This window comes from Squalius cephalus, assembly GCF_949319135.1.
Source record: "Squalius cephalus genome assembly, chromosome: 1".
NCBI lineage: Eukaryota > Metazoa > Chordata > Actinopteri > Cypriniformes > Leuciscidae > Squalius > Squalius cephalus.
The window spans coordinates 34,090,395-34,103,649 of record NC_137122.1 but is presented as its reverse complement, the minus strand read 5'-3'; the positions used below and the strand labels follow the sequence as shown (position 1 = coordinate 34,103,649).

The following is a 13,255-nucleotide window of genomic DNA, read 5'->3' as shown; positions in this document are numbered from 1 at the left end:
GGGTGGGAGTTTTAATGCCAGAGAGTTTTGATTGAAGACTGCCGTATGACTCATGTGACTTATTTCAAAGATTTCATTCACAGTTGTATATTCGCTGCGTGTGATGAAGAGAGTTGGAGGCTGCCAAGCAGCAGTGTCTGGGCCGTGTGAAAAGGTATTGCAGTTGACAAAGGAAATCAATCTCTGTGCCTTGTATATGTCATAACTCTCACATGAAATGCCTTTTTTCTTCAGTTCTTCCAGTAAAACCTGGTGACCTTGGTAATCTGTTAAAGGGATAGTTCACCCAAAAATGAAAATTCACCCTCATTGCAAACCTGAATGACTTCCTTCCTTCTATTTAACACTAATATAAGCTGAAACCTTTCTTTATTTTGCCTGTACAATGTTAATACAACATTGGACCCCAATGACTTCAATTGTTTCAACAATTTTCTGTTTAACTGTTTCAATACACTGTTTAAATTATGGTTTTCCATTTGAGGGAAATTATGTTGTATGTGAGGGTGAATTCAAAGGCCGATTGCGTCACCGCGGCGCGATGAAGGGTGCCCAATTCGAAGGCTCCTCCAAATGCATCCTTCGTTTCCCGTGAAATGAAGGATACGACAGATTGGTCCTTCGTGGCCTTGTCTACCCCAGAATTTATTCTTCCAGTGACGACAGGATTTTTTTGAGAGACATTGCCAAATTACACTTTTAAATATAAGTATTGGGTTCCAGCTTACTTAAATATCTAATGATACAAATGTAAAAATGAAAATGTTCACTCTACTAAGATTTGATTATTTATAGTTTATACTATATTATTTTATTATGTACATAAATGGACCAAGGTGAACAGATTTAGACAGGTTGTGAACCCTGTTTTGTTTTCAAACAGTTATAAAAATATAACTTTTAAAAAAGTCCAGTGCAAACTTTACAGCCGCTCGTCAGCGACAGCTGTTAGACCGTCCAGAGGCTAGACCGTCCCATTTAACAACATTTAACTCATTCCGACCTTTGTGGCCTTCGAAAGAGTGGCCTTTGAAGTCTGCGTCCTTCAAAGGATGCAGCCTCTGAATTGAGATTTAGAATATGAGTATTGGGCGTTGTGCCATGTTCCAAATTTTTCGGGAAGATTCAAGATTCAAGATTAATTTATTTGTCCCTAGGGAAATTTGTTTTGGACATACAAACTCAAAGTGCACTAAACCTTGCTCCATACTTTCAATAGAGAGACAGAAATCTCTCAAGAGATGAACAGATGTCTGTTTTTGTGAGTGAACTATCCCTTTAATATCTCTGCTTAACAGCCCACTCACTGAAGGAATTATGCAAATCAGGTGATGTAAGAAACTATAGCTCAACTATAATGAGCTAAATTGGCATATAAGGGAGGCATGTTTGTGTAGAAAAAAAATGACAATTACTTAATTTAAATATTAATTGCGCAGCACTATTTCTACACACAAGCTTTTCGTTAAACTGAATTGTGGGTGGTTATAGAATAAGATGCAATGCTTTACTTTTAGACGTATCAAAGTCCCCCTCCAGCTCATCATTTAATTATTATTTTGTTTTATGTTTGAGTGTAATTTTGTTATAGCGCAAAGAAAAGCATTTAAGAAACCTTTAGGATCATGTTGAAGTTGCACCGAACAAGTTTGTAATCCTATTAGAACTACCTAATTAAGATTCATGACCTAATTAGTATTCATGAGCTAAGCTAATAAAGTATGTAATGTCACCTTTCAGATCTTTTTTTTTTTTTAACTTTCCCTAACAGTTCAGTGAATTTGCCCCCAAGGCTTTTTCTTGTCTTTTTGCATCATAACAGGAAGTGAAGCGAATGCCATATATTCACATCTGTTAATGTTGTGGTTTGGGAGAAAAACGTGCCTGATGTGTACATGTCTTTGTTAGATCTTAAGGTCCTCTCATGGGAAGAGCGAACAACTGTGACGAACCATACTTGCCTGCTGTCTTCGCCACTTTCTCTGATGCGTATTTCAGGTGGGATTTAAGCAACACTTCCAATATTCGAGATTCATATAAATAGAGGCTAATCTTAAGGGTAGAGAGATTTAAAACGCCTGTGTGTGATCGCTGATCTAGAGCGCCAGTGTTTTCATAGCACCAGGTTCCATTACAGAGAGGATGTTAATGCTTTCATACAGAACCGTCTTGTTGCATAGCAACTAACTTATCAGACTACCCCCAACCTCCCCCTCCCATGCTAGTTCAACTACAACCTGAAAAAAAATCTTTACCAAGAGATTTTCTTTAAAGAAAAGAATTCAATGGCATTTGCTACACAAATTTCAGTGGGGGGAAAAAAAATGTTGGTTGACCTTGGCAATGGCTTTTCCCCCACTGAATCCATCAGAGCCCACTTCAAAGCATTTCACAAGAAATGCCAATAAGCGTCTGCGCAGGATACCTCTGCAGTACAGAAAGACAGAGAGAGCAGAAAAAAGAGGAAATCACCCATTTCAAATTGTAGCTGATAATAAACAATGCTTCTCTTTTTGCCGTGACCCAGCGCTAAACCGATATAAAAAAAAAACCCTTCCAGATATTAATTCACTTTGCATTTGCTGAGATTCTCAGTGGAACATCAGCGCTATGAATTCTGCATGTTGGGATAATCAGCATTGCTCTGTCATACTCCTTTCCTCCCCCTCCATGGCCTAATTTGGAAAAATATCCTCTGCACTCTACCTTCATTTTCTAAGCAACTGCAGTACACCAGCACATCGTATGTAAATACGGTTCGCGTTAAGCTTCAGGTCTACAGGGGTTACGCTCCTCGTGTTTGTGTAGCGTACTGCAACTCTGCACCACTCTAATTGCTGTTTTAAATCAGACGAGGCATTTGTACCGTTCACCTCCTTTTGGCAAACCGGGTTTGTTACTCAGTCCAGTATGTTCAGGAATGGAATGAATAAAAATTCCTCTCTGCCTAGTGAAATACAGCAGTGTGATCCAATGTACGGCTTGCTTTTAGTTTTAACCTCCCAAGTACAATTCGGAAGTGTAGTAAAGACGGAGTGCTTTCCTAGAGTTGTGTATTACTTCAAGGGCATGGTGTAGTTTAGTGGTTAAAGTTCTGGGTTTAAAACCCGCAAGGGACAATCCATGAAATTATCATCATGTGCCATCGAGCAAGACACCCAGGTTGCTCCAGGGCGACTGTCCTTGTGACTAGGGATAATTTGTCAAATCAAGTTCTTCATTGTTCAGGTTCACTGGTTCACTGCACAGTGCAGTTCTTCCCAGACTGGAAAGTCATATATAGAAACGTATAAAAAAGCACAGAAGATAAATGGAAGGACAAAATATACAGTATAGCTGAATGTGAGCAACATATCAGGAATTTGGCAGTGCATCCTTGAAGATACGGATGAGAAAATAATTAACTGAACAAAAAAAAAAAAAAGAAGAAAATCCTATGAAATTCTGTTTTCAGACTGAAAATCCTTCAAGTGAACACCTCAATCGATCCAAATGAAATTTCCAACGTTTACCTATGTTTTGCGTCTTATTAAAAGGTGTATGTTTATTTACGTCTTAAGAAATGGTCATTGGAGGGGACTGAATGTTTATTAAAAAATTGCTTAAAAGATCTTCTGACAGATACGTTTATATATTCATTCTGAACGCGGCAACTGGACTCAGGATTTGTTCGGACATGTAAACCAATCTGTGAATCGGATTGCAACATTTAAGGCTCATTTAATCAATTTTCTGAATCTGAAATTGGATTGGATCAATTCGGATTGACTAAAATGAGTGCAAGGAAACACACTTAAATCTTTAGTCACCATGAAATCAAAACTGACAGGTCTTGTTTTTTATGGAATATTGCAGGATTTATTATAAATGATTTATACAAGCTCATCTTTTTTTTAAATTCATGTGCCCTCGTAATCTTTGATCTAAATAACTTCCCCTCCCTCTTGTACTGACATCTCTTCTCTTCTCTGATGACGTTTACTGGTCGATTAATGTTCGAGAAGCCGCTTATTGTTAGAAATTACTATTGCAACTTCCACTTCATGCCACCTTTAAGCATGGCATGAATGTGAAGGCGGAATGACCATCAGAACACCAAACAAAAAATACACTTACTTGTTACATTATTATTGTAATTACATTTAAACTTTAATGTGACTTGGCTTTAATACATGGTATTTTATTATAAACCTACAAAAATAAGGTAAATGCAAACTGTAGAAATACATAGTGTTTAAAGTGTGTGCTGTGGAAAATATACAGTCCTTAGTTCAACAGTAACGCTCACTTTTCGAAGTGCAACAATAAAAGCTTGAGCTGAATGATAAATTAGTAATTAGTACAGCATTAGGTCTGTAAATGGCTTAAGTGCTAGTTTTGGTAATAGAATTAATTATGGTGTACTCAGTGCAAGGTCACACCTCAGAGCAAAAATGGACATTTTCTACCCAATCCTACCCTCCCTCAGCAGTGCACACATCCTCCACAGCACAGCTTTAACTGAGCATGACAAGTACATAGCAGTGCCAGTGAATCTGATCCTCTCACGCTATCAGTTATTCTTAAGCCTTGGGTGTAAATATGCAGGTGTCGTCATTCCCTTCTTCCCTGTCAGATAAATGATCCTCTAATCCACATGGAAGTGATTTTGTCTAATGTATTTTGTGCATGTGATTCCATTGATTTGCATAATTTATTTCCGAATAAGCGAGATGTGTGATAGCAGTGTACTACCACTCCAACAGCGCCTCTAGTTTCGGTGTGCCGTGCCCAGGATCCTCACCGTCTGGCTTCCAGCCTTTGGCTTGTTCCAAGCACCACTGACTGTGCGTGTCATATTATGTAAGGTCACAGCATAGAACAGTAAGCGCATTGACACTGGCTCCATTTTACGGTCGGCTTTTTAACACGTCTGTAAGTAAATAAAATTTTGACCTAATCCAAATGTGCCCAGCATGCTCTACTGTCTGACAGGTCTTCTGTACGTATGATTTATGCATGCAGTACCAACAGTTACTTAAACATATACTCAGAGTGGCAGTTTCACCTTGAGTGCTTACAGTCTCATGAATAAAAGACGGTTTGTTGATGGGATACTAACCCAGGGTTTGTACGTGACCTTAACTAACACTGTTAAAAGCAGAAAATCCTCTAACTGCCCTCCCATACCTTTTGATATCAACACATACCGGTAATTTATTCATCTCGGTAATGGAAATGAAGTTATATTGATTGGTCACTCAAGATATTGACAACATGATGTAATGTTTCATATAGGGAAGTGGATTACGATGTGTCAGTCAACTGTTATTTCCTGTGATGATGATGATGATTTGGGGAGCTTGTGGAGGGGATTTAAAGGAATAATTCACCCCAAAAGGAAAATTATTTAATTAGTCACTCATCTTTAGCATTTGCCATTCTTTTTTTCTGTGAAACACAAAAGGAATGATTTTGAAGACTCATTCACGCTTCAGAAACAAACAAAAAGAGCAAGTAAATGTATCAAAAAAGTGGTCCATACGACCAAGTCTTTGTATAGTTATGTGTGGCAAACAGACAGCAATTTAAATCATAATTCACTGGAAATCTTGATCAACCTAGGCTCTCGAATTTGCAATGATTGACATCCTAACCATAGCAATGGACGGAATAAAAATATGGTCAATGTCAAAATAGATTGAATGCATTAAGATTTGACTGCATTAACCAATGCAAATACAGACTAATAGATGAATAGAAAAATATTCAAATTTCCACATCAAAATATTTTCGAAATGCTGTTCCAATTAATTGTAAAAGTAATGACTTGTAAATAATTTAGTAAATCTCTCACTGTACATTGCCATTGCTTAGATATAACTGTTTTGAGAATTAATTATTAATTAGAGTTTTTCTAAAAAATAATAATAATTGGAAAACACTTTATTGTGATGGTCCCTTTTGAACATTCTGTTGACTATAAGTAACTTTGCAACTACATGTCAATTAATGCTCATTAGAATATTAGTAATCTGCTTAAAGGAGACATATCATGCTTTTAAATCGTTCCTTTTTACATATAAATCATACATTTGTAGTCTATATAAAGCGGAACTGCAATGCTTGGGTCTGAATTCCTCATTATTATAGCTCCACAGGCCCCTTTTCTACCCCTTTTCTGATGTGCGTCTGAGAGCAACTCGTTTTGGTGCGGTCTCTTTAAATACAACTGAGACACTTCATACCCCGCCCCCTCTCCAGGTTGCAGCGGTGACACTCGATTCAACTCCACCCCGTTCGGCCATTTTTGTAGTTTGATAGCAGAGATACGATTATCTAGCGGCACAGAAACTTTTTATTCACACGTTATTAACAAAATGTCAACAACGGAAGACTTGTCCAGCCAGCCTTACATGTTCGAGCCAGAGTCGGAGCCGGAGCGAGATGAAAATGAAGACGACGAACCTGCAGAACAACGTCTTCATATGGATGTATCGCAATGGTGTGTTACTGTATTTACACATGAAACTTTGGTCTTCCGACCTTTTACCACCGTGTCGATTTATTTTGATTAATATGTGCGAGGGAGAGAGAGCAAGACAGCGTTTAGTTTGAAGACGGTGTTTTGTTTACATTTTCGCCTGGCTCCGAAGAGAGAGAGAGTGCGTGCGCGCGACCGGGTCTCTCTCTCTCTGCTCGTTCTTTCAGTTAAACATGCGCCCTGTCACAAGCGCGGCAGTTCATCTACATTAGACGGTGTAATGAAGCGTGTGGGTTACTACATCCAACAACCGAACATTTTAACTTACCCTCTCGTAACTTCTGCATCTTTTAGCTTGGACTACAAAATTCCAGCGAGAAATAAAAATGGCTGGAAGTCAATTGTTGAGTTCCACTGCAAATACTGTGACGTAATAGTTAAAAAAAACGTCATAGATAACAGAAAAATCGGAACAGGTTGAAAAATAAGGCCAAAACAGAATATAAAGATATCAACGAAGCACCTGAAGAGAATAATTTAAACTTTTCTGTACTTCTAAACACTCCAAATATACAACAAAATGCATTTAAGGGCTAAAAAAGTGGATTTAGCATGATATGTCCCCTTTAAATACTTGCTAACTCCTTATTGTGATGATGCACCAACAGACATTCTACTGACTATAAGTAAATACATGTCAACTTTTTCTAACCCTAACCCTACCAGTCTACTTATACTCTACAAACACTCTAGTAAGAGTTAGTATACATGAAGGTGCAACTTTACTTATAGTCAGCAGAATGTGTTAAAGGGACCATCAAAATAAAGTGAAATCAATTTGTTTTATATATTTCTATTTAGTTTTGACAAAAATTCTATTTATGTCCGTTTTAGTTTTAGAGTAATGTTAGTGCTTCAGCAGTTCAGCTTAAACATTTTTTACAATTTAATTGCCAAGGCACCAATTTTCCATGTTTTTTCATCTAATGTTTTTATGGCACTCAACTGTTAATTAACAATAACAACACAAATTCGTTCATGAGTTCAGTTCACGGCTCATTGGAGGAGATGAGGCTTTTCATTGAACAACAACACTCTGTTCCTTACACAAATCTACTGTACAACTTTAGGAGACTTGCAATATAGCGCAGAATAATCATACTTTTATGATTCTTTTATGGTGCGCTTGTGTCCTTTGTGATGCTTAGAAAACCTTAGTCCCCATTTATATAACAGCATTGATATACGGCTGACCAACTACATTCTTCAAAATTCTCCTTTTGTGTTCCACAAAAGAAAGGAAGTCATAGTTAATAGTTGATACACATCTAGTCAATACGTTATCTAGAAAAGTAGTTACTGGAAATGGAGTGATATTGATGTTTGATCCCTGAAGAGATTGCAAACATGTTACCGTTAATGTTCCATAGGGAGGTGGATAACAATGTGTCTGCTGTCTCTTATCATCTGTGGTGATGGGGAAATTGAATTAAGGTCTTTTGAACACCATCTGCTCTTCTGAGCTCCATTCGGTGATGTTATAGCAGCAGAGATCCTCCAGTGTGGCATAAATAAGGGAGGGAGAGGTGGTGTTAACAGGGCCCTGTGCTTCACAAGCCTCTAACCCCAGCACACCCACGCACTGTCTTCTCATATCTGACAGGCAATGGCTTCTCTCACTGTGATAAGAATCCTGCTCCATCGCTCTCTCCTGCTGCAAGCACAAACCATGAAAACCCTGTGAATAAACGGAGCCATTGTATTCTCCATGAAATCAGGAATCAATCTTTTTTCATGTACATTTCGAAGCATTCCTGTTAAAGCATGGGGTGCGTGCAGAGGAGTTTCTCAACGCTTATGTAAATAGTTGCACTAATGATGAGCGAGCAGGCTAAATGTATTCACATATTCATTTTCAGTTGGAGTTTAAATAAAAGATGAATCTTCACATGGCAAACGCTCACGTGCCGCTGGAACTGCAGGGGTGGGAATGAGCGAGGAGGGGGCTGCCTGACCCATATTGGGTCTGATTGGTGTAAAACAAAACAAAAAGTCCGGGGCAGCATTGTGCTCAGAAGAGAGGAATATTTTCCTGTGGAAATGCGCTAACTCATGCTTATTGCTGCCTCTCGTGCAATGTGTCATCACAATCTGATTAAATATTTAACCTATGACATTTTCTGCACAACACAGCATTTGGTTGCATCCTAACGTTTCCCAGTTTGCGCATTAGCTGTTTGCTAGAGGAAGGTTAGCAGAAGATATCACGTGTTTAAATGTGTAGGTGGATTGGTGACTGATGGGCTTTGTATTGCCTGTGACATTTCTCTGTACTTCCTATATGTCACAGTGATGTTTTATCCAAGTACAAACTTAAAGAAAAGATGACAGTTGCAATTGTAACCTGTCCACAGAGATTCTGTACTGATTTTTTGTTATGCATCACATGATCATTATTGTTGCACAACATATGCAAATCCAACTTAACGTATTAAATATAATATTTAAAATATTTAGTGTGGTATATTTAATATTACATTATTTAATATTGAAATATATTGAATATAAATGACATAAAAATATTTTATATATATAGTATTTAAATATACTAATTATTTAAATTTAATATTCTTTAATATATTACATATAAATCCCCCCCCCATTTTTTTTTTCTGAATATGACCAATTGTATTGTTGAAATTAATGTTTAATATATTAAATCCCCAATATGTTTTTAACATAAATAATTATGTAACTATTGAATCTAACATATAATTTTATCTAACATATACTTTTGGGGGATTTATATTTATATATCTATATATCTATATATCTAAAACTTAGTGTTTTAAAGTTGTAAAATATATTTAAATATATATGGTAAATGTAAATTTATAAATGTATTTTATATATATATATATATATATATATATATATATATATATATATATCATTAAATATATAATTTAAATATTATATTAAATATTAAATATTGCATATATTTATACATCAAACATACAAACATAATACATTAAGTATGTTTAAACATTTATATATTACAATTTATTTGGTATTAATACTTAATATATTTAAACATATTTTACAACTTTACAACACTAAATTTGAGAAAGAATTTTTTTCAGCAATGTCCTTCATGTTGCCCCTAATGTTCCTGTTGTAGTGTATGAATGAATGGTGTGGAATTAAAAGATATCCAAGCTCATGTTGTAGCACTTTATCTGTTCGTTTGTATCCTAGATACAGCAATCCTAATAAACATTGATTTCCCTTGTCAGTTACATCCAACATGCTTATCTAACACACTACTGCATGGGACCCCAGTAAACACACACAACACACCATTCATGAAAGTATAACATACCTACGCTTGTATATTCCTAAACATAATAACATTAGCAAAAAGGAAAGATATATCAAGGACAAAGGTTGCTTAGCAACTTTGCTTTTACCTGTCCTGCTTTGATGTAGAACAGTCACAATCCAGCAGGCAGCCTGGTGTATTACAGCACCTTTTCTCCCTGTAACTGTTAAACATTAGAGCGCCGTTCTCCACACCACTCCACGCTCACTCATGCCCACAGCAGATCAGACGCCACTCTGTCGAGGACACACTTCCAGCACCAGTCTGTACTTTAATGCAGGATAGTTAAAATAGTTATATTGGCCACTTTTGAACAGAAAGCATCGGCTGAAAGGAGTCTCTATGGTGATGTAGTTTTCCCATGATGCACGCTGGAGATATGCAGACACGTACATCAGTGAATACTATTTAAAGCAAAGTGAAGGATATTTCACTTCAGTTGTGGTGCAGTGACAAGTAACTACTCATGAGAAACAGCATACTGACGATCACATTATTGACAGGCCAATAAACTATGTTTGCTAATTGCATTCAGGGTCATAAAGTGCTTTGTGCTGGCCTTTAAAGAGACTGGTTGACTCTGCTTGTGTGTTATTGAGGGCTGACCTCTTTCTTTTCCAATAATGCGTTATGAGAGGTCTAAGGGCTGGATAACATTCAACCTAGATCGATGGCTCAGATGGTTCTTGCATTTCAGCTTGATATGAATTTGTGAAATTGACACTAAGCATAATGATAGCTCATATGAGATGGGTCATGGTGTGTGCAATGGAACGATTCATCAAAATGCATCAGGGAAAGTGTGTAAACAGAAATGCGTACCATATTGTTTTGACAGCACTCTGCTTTATCAGAGATTTCAATAACATATCTTAAGCGATCCATTTGTTGAACTTGTCAAAACTGTTCTTGCAGATAATGCAGTAAGATAAAAGCTGTCACTCAAAGAACAGCTTGAACACTCCCCTCCTCCACACGCTCAAGCCAAACGGCATGTTTACATAAAGAAATGCGTGTTTTTTTTCCTCTATGCGCAGACATCTCAATGTCTGTGAAATCTCCAAACCCTGACAGCTCAGGAAGGCAAAACAGATCAGAGTTCGTTGTATGTCCCTCTCTCAAATCACCCGGAGTGGACACGGCGCACACGCACAAACAGGAAACCTGAGGTTTTATTGCACGTTGGAAAGACGAGAGATCTCTCGGCTGCTGTATTCTGCGGTAACCTTGGTGATCATCCTCCAAGGAGGCACAACTAGGCCATGCTTGATCTCTCTGTAATGACGATTGTTGGACACTCTTGGGCAAATATCCCACAAACAGGGGCAGTCCACTGAGTCAACAGCTGATACACCAACCGCAAGACCAGATGCCTGCTTAACTCTGCCAACATAACAGATGCGTTTAGTACATATGATCATTGTCGTTGCCTCGCAGTGAATGTGGCACTTTGGAATGGCCTTTAGAACAAGCACTTTGGCTGGATGCATACATTTTAGATGGTTGATTTTAATTCTGGCATCATTTTTTCTTTTTCTTTTTGTGCTTGTTAGGAATGGGATCACATGACCCCACCAGGCCAGACTCAAAACCTGGATGCCCGTATGTTTTGAGTATGAATAACACACAAGCATAACCACATTAATAAATACTGGTAAACGTCCCAATGTCTACATAGTTCTACCAATCATGCTGTGGTAGCTTCACTGTGCTAGCATCCATTCATCCAACATCTAATCATCTCAGAGCAAGTGTGTGTCACCATTGCAAACGTATTGCATCAGTCGCTCGAGTAAGTATTCATGTGCAACTTACACCTTGTGTGATGCTTTCACACATTAAGCACAGAGCCAAAAAGATTTACAGATCACCTGAGGTTTTCACGTCACTCAGAAGTCAAGTGCTACAAATACTCACAATGCAACCAAATACAGAAACGCACTGCAAACAGCACAAAGCTCAATGCACTGCAACTGAAGAAAACACATGCAAATAAAAAACACCAGCAAATTAAGAAAAGATCTTTTTGACAACACATGCTGCAAAAACTCACAACATAACCAAATACAAAAACGCGCTGCAAATACTCGCAACACAACCAAATACTGAAACACGCTCCTAATACTCGCAATGCAACCAAATACAGAAACACGTTGCAAATACTCGCAAAGCAACCAAATACAGAAACACGTTGAAGAAGAAGAAGAAGATGGGGTCGGCTTGTCTGGGACTCGTGACTTTATTTCAGAAACAGTAGATCACACAATACTATAAATCCGCGATGCGTGTGCTTCTCATAACTCAGTCTTTAACTCTTTCGACCAGCGCTCTTCCGAGCTTTACAAACGGTCCAACTCTTCCCACTTGTTTGGTCCACGAGTCTCAGCCAGTCCCTCTCTGCCACTTCACATCTCCCAGGTGGCTTTATCCTGTCTCTTCATGCCAATTACTGAAACGAGACTCAGGTGTTTGTCATTTGCACTTGACCCACTTACGCGCCACTCGTCTCCTTTCTCTCTCTCCCGTCACAGACCTCGCTGAACCACGCCCACCATGCCAAATTCCCCCACCGCCCGACAAGCAGTTCGTCAACCAGCGGCATTGGATACGCGTCGAATTTTGACACAGCATTAACTTTGTGGTAATCCACACAGAAGCGAACCGAGCCGTCGGTTTTAGGTACTAAAACTATCGGGCTGGCCCAATCACTGTTGGATTCTTCTATTACCTCCATCTCAAACATCGCCTCTAATTCAGTCTGAACCACTTTTTTGGTGGGTTCCGGTAACCTATACAGCCGGCTGTGCACCACCATGCCCGCCTCTGTCTCAATATGGTGCTGAAGGAGATTTGTTCGACCGGTAGGGGCGAGAACACGTCAGCAAATTCTGCTTGCAACCTGGCTACATCTGTGATCTGGGACGGCGACAGATGATCTCCTCCCAGAGCCAGAGCGGGAGATTGATTTTTCGTATTCAATTCTGGCACGAGATCTTCTTCCGCACTAATTACCGTTGCCAGCATCACTGACTCCACCTCACACCATTTTTTAAGGAGGTTGAGGTGGTAAATTTGACGTGCCCCATTCCTATCCATTCGAACTACCTCATAACTGAGATCCCCAACTCGCTGTGTGACCTCAAAGGGCCCTTGCCATTTCGCAAGTAATTTGGAACTTGATTTAGGGAGCAATACAAGGACATTATCTCCTGGTGAAAATTCTCTCAGTTTGGTCCCCCTGTTGTATAGCCTGGTCTGTCTGTCCTGAGCCTGTAACAAATTCTCGCTCGAGAGCCGCCCCAATGTGTGGAGTTTTTTTCTCAGGTCCAGGACATACTGAATTTCATTTTGACTCTCCGAAGGTCCTTCCTCCCCCTGGGCAGAACACGCGGGCCACCAGCGTAGTCCAG

The 13,255-nt window shown here is 38.7% G+C and overlaps 1 long non-coding RNA gene across 1 annotated transcript; it reads left to right on the top strand.

The window, feature by feature from the left end:
• Window positions 1-80: 80 nt before the first annotated feature.
• On the top strand, window positions 81-11,687 carry LOC307159539. Its single transcript, XR_013821401.1, has 3 exons — window positions 81-154; window positions 1,909-1,998; window positions 11,399-11,687. It is a non-coding gene; the product is annotated as an uncharacterized lncRNA (long non-coding RNA).
• The last annotated feature ends 1,568 nt before the right edge of the window (window positions 11,688-13,255 follow it).